At 41.9% G+C, this 4412-nt stretch overlaps 1 long non-coding RNA gene across 1 annotated transcript in view; it reads left to right on the forward strand.

The window, feature by feature from the left end:
* Positions 1-3359: 3359 nt before the first annotated feature.
* Positions 3360-4412, forward strand: part of LOC120991457 — a 5178-nt gene continuing 4125 nt past the window's right edge. The window contains exons 1-2 of the long non-coding RNA XR_005776678.1: positions 3360-3372; positions 3737-3740. This is a non-coding gene — a long non-coding RNA (uncharacterized LOC120991457). The remainder of the gene's footprint in view (positions 3373-3736; positions 3741-4412) is intronic.

Genomic DNA, 4412 nt, shown 5'->3' on the forward strand with positions numbered 1-4412 from the left:
CTAGGGGCCCTAATGTGTGGTAAGTAGTTTGAAATCAAAATGTGTAAAAAATGACCTGTGAAATCCTAAAGGTGCTCTTTGGAATGTGGGCCCCTTTGCCCACCTAGGCTGCAAAAAAGTGTCACACATGTGGTATTGCCGTACTCAGGAGAAGTTGGGCAATGTGTTTTGGGGTGTCATTTTACATATACCCATGCTGGGTGAGATAAATATCTTGGTCAAATGCCAACTTTGTATAAATAAATGGGAAAAGTTGTCTATTGCCAAGATATTTCTCTCACCCAGCATGGGTATATGTAAAATGACACCCCAAAAAACATTGCCCAACTTCTCCTGAGTACGGCAATACCACATGTGTGACACTTTTTTGCAGCCTAGGTGGGCAAAGGGGCCCACATTCCAAAGAGCACCTTTCGGATTTCACCGGCCATTTTTTACACATTTTGATTTCAAACTACTTTGCACGCATTTGGGCCCCTAAAATGCCAGGGCAGTATAACTACCCCACAAGTGACCCCATTTTGGAAAGAAGACACCCCAAGGTATTTCGTGATGGGCATAGTGAGTTCATGGAAGTTTTTATTTTTTGGCACAAGTTAGTGGAATATGAGACTTTGGAAGAAAAAAAAAAATCATCAATTTCCGCTAACTTGTGACAAAAAATAAAAAGTTCTATGAACTCACTATGCCCATCAGTGAATACCTTAGGGTGTCTACTTTCCGAAATGGGGTCATTTGTGGGGTGTTTGTACTGTCTGGCCATTGTAGAACCTCAGGAAACATGACAGGTGCTCAGAAAGTCAGAGCTGCTTCAAAAAGCGGAAATTCACATTTTTGTACCATAGTTTGTAAACGCTAAAACTTTTACCCAAACCATTTTTTTTTTACCCAAACATTTTTTTTTATCAAAGACATGTAGAACAATAAATTTAGAGAAAAATGTATGTATGGATGTTGTTTTTTTTTTGCAAAATTTTACAACTGAAAGTGAAAAATGACATTTTTTTGCAAAAATTTCGTTAAATTTCGATTAATAACAAAAAAAGTAAAAATGTCAGCAGCAATGAAATACCACCAAATGAAAGCTCTATTAGTGAGAAGAAAAGGAGGTAAAATTCATTTGGGTGGTAAGTTTCATGACCGAGCAATAAACGGTGAAAGTAGTGTAGAAGTGTAAAAAGTGACCTGGTCATTAAGGGTGTTTAAGCTATGGGGGCAGAGGTGGTTAAAATGTGACCTCTACAGCACCCCGCCCCTTAACTGACATCCATAGCAGACTGTACCCTTAACTGTGATCTCCAGTGTTCCCTGCCCCCTTAACAAAGACCTCCACAACGCCCGCCCCTTTAAAGGGAGTCATTCACCTGAAATCACCATTATAGTACACTAACATCGGGATCTCCATTACATTCCCCATATTAGAATGCTACCTTCCATATTGCTGTCCATCGCCGATTTTCTCAGAAAAACACTTTTATTCAATATGTTAATTAGCTTCTGAAGGTGCCCAGGGGCAGCGTTCATGCGGCCGGTGCCCAGGTCCCTCTGTGTTTTTCATACGAAACCCCTCCCCTTTCACCCTTCTGGCCCGCCCTAGGTTCTTATGATTACGTCCTCCTCTTAGTGAGAAATCCAGCGCCAGCGCTGTTAAACAGATTCGCCACGCCTGCGCACTTCATTCCCCATTATGGGCATAGGCACAAGGCCGGCTAGATCACACTGTACGGGCTGGCACATGCCCATTAAACGCTCTTGTGCCTCTGCCCATAATGGGGAACGAAGTGCGCAGGCGCGGTGAATCTGTTGAATGGCACTGGCGCTGGATTTCTCACTAAGAGGAGGACGTAATCAGAAGAATCTAGGGCTGGCCAGAGGTGTGAAAGGGGAGTGATTTTTTATGAAAAGCACCGAGGGGCCTGGGCACCGGCCGAATGAACGCCGCCCCTGGGCAACTATTTTTCATTTTCACAAGGGGCAACAGGAAAAAATGCACCACACAATTTGTTACCCATTTTGTCCAGTATGCACCAACACCCCATATGTGGTCATAAACTGCTGTATGGTCATACAGCAAAACTCAGAAGGGAGGGCTCACCAAATAGATTTTAAAGAGCAGATTTCACTGGAAACGTCGGTCTTAATAAATGTGCTTTCTGGGTTTTGTTATTGCGGCGTGCACTGTCACGGAAAAATTATATTTGTTATCTAAATAAAAAATTACAAAAGTTATCTTTTTTTGGTCAGTATGATGACAGATACCAATCTTTTATAGATTTTTTTTATGTTTTACCATTTTTACAGAAAACATTTTTGAAAACAAAATCATGTTTCTGAGCACCACTATTTTTTTTTTTTTTCTGCCAATCCTCTTGTGTGGGGCTCATTTTCTGCAGGATGAGGTGATGTTTTCATTGGACCCATTTTGGGGTACATAGTCAGGAGTGCACCGCCAATGAGGTGAGGTGATTGTACCAGGTAGGGAGGGGCAAGAGGGGGGCAGCAGAAGGGCCATAGGCAATGAGCATCTCAATTGTGGAAAGGGTCATCTCTACATATTCAACCGCATCGCTGTACTCAGGACAGCAATAAAGTTGAATGCCGTCATGGGGCATGGGAACAATTTCTCCCTGGCCCATCGATTTCTCCAATAGACTTTAGTTCTAGTTCCTGTAGCCTATCAGAGGTCGGTGTCATTGCGCTTCCTGAGCCGGGCTACATAGAGCTCAGGGCACAGACTAGAAGAGGTCTGTGTCTTGCACTGCATCTCTGACAGCAGAATGGAGAAGTATTTGAGTTTATTTGTTTTATTTGGCAGCATGCTGTTGGGCCACAATGCCGTCATTATTTTATAACTGGAGAAAGCACTATGGGGATATTTTAGCTGTAAAAAGGAGCATTTTTGTACTGGTACATATTCTAAGGTGGCCTCTATGGCGATATTTGTTTTACAAGGGACACTAAAAGGGTTTGTTTTTTGTACTGGCACACGCCATAAGGGAGCGTTTTTTGTATTGGCACACATAAGAGGGTATTTTTGTACTGCCACACATTATAAGGGAGCAATGTTGTACTGTTACACATTGCAAGGTGGAATTATTTTACTGGAAAACATTATAAGGAGTCATTTTTTGTACTGACACACATTATAAGAGGGTGTTTTTTGTATAGGCACACATTATAGGGGGAATTATCACTACTGGGGGCACTATAGGGGCATTATTACTTCTGGAGGCAAAATGAGAAACATTATTACTACATCGTGCACTCTAGCAGAGAAGTATTACTATTAGTGGGACTTTTAGGAGGACTGTTACATTGGGAGGCCCCCTGGCACAGTATCGGCTTAGAACAATTATTTTTGGAGGACACTATGTTTTCGCCACTATAAGTTTCAGGGACACTATTTGCTGGGCACAGTTATTTTTTGGGGCACTGTGCGCCACTAATTATTAAGTTGAACTATCTGTGTGGTGCTAGTATTTTCAGGGGGATTATCTGTTTTTGCAGTATAGTATTGGGGAGCACAGCGGGCACAGTATTGGGGGTGGCAGGATGGGGTGTTCAGAAGGTGGGAGGATGATGGAAAAGTAGGAAAGTAAGATGTCTGTTTGTCAAACTCTGCAGAGACAAGAGATAGCTGAAAGAAGTCATCATGGCGGTCTGGTCTGAATAGAGAAGATAAAGAAAGAGAACATCAGCATCAGAGGAGACGTCACTGGATGTAAGAGGTATGTAGTGTTGTGTTAACCTGTATGTTTTGTAGCTCTGTATGTAATGTTTTCCAAGTATATCTTTAACAGTAGGGTTGGCGAGAAGGGGTTAGGTTAAGAAATTGGCATGGGGAAGATCACCATTTCAGTGTTCGCCTCAGGCAGCAGAAAGGATAGGTGCACCCCTGTACATAGTCCTTTTTGATTGCTTGATATTACACTTTTTGTGAGGCAAGATGAGCAAAAAATGGCACAGGTTGTATTCAGTTACAGCATTTACCTGAGAGGGTAGATCATGTGATATTTTTATAGAGCTGGCCAGGATACCTTTTTTTAAATATGGAAACTTATGGGCAATGGATAGCAAAGTTTAGATAGATATATAGATAGATATATAGATAGATAAATATAGATATGCCCCAGAGGTGCCAGATATCTTTGCAATACTTTTTCTTTTGCCAGTTCTCTTCAGTTCTTGGCTGTTTTTCAAAACCAGGTTGCTACACATTTTATTTCCTCAGTCCTGGCTTGGAATGTAAGTTTACTGTATCAGCTAATGTGCACGCAAGGCTTTCTACCAGAATGTTTTATTCTCATCCCACCCCCCAGGGAAGAAACTCGAAGTTCAGTATCTGGGCCGCTTGACAAGATGAGCTGGCACATTTAGAAAGAGGGAATCCAGGCAGTAAAAATAATTGTTTA

Source organism: Bufo bufo, chromosome 2 (genome assembly GCF_905171765.1).
Source record: "Bufo bufo chromosome 2, aBufBuf1.1, whole genome shotgun sequence".
Classification (NCBI taxonomy): Eukaryota; Metazoa; Chordata; class Amphibia; order Anura; family Bufonidae; genus Bufo; species Bufo bufo.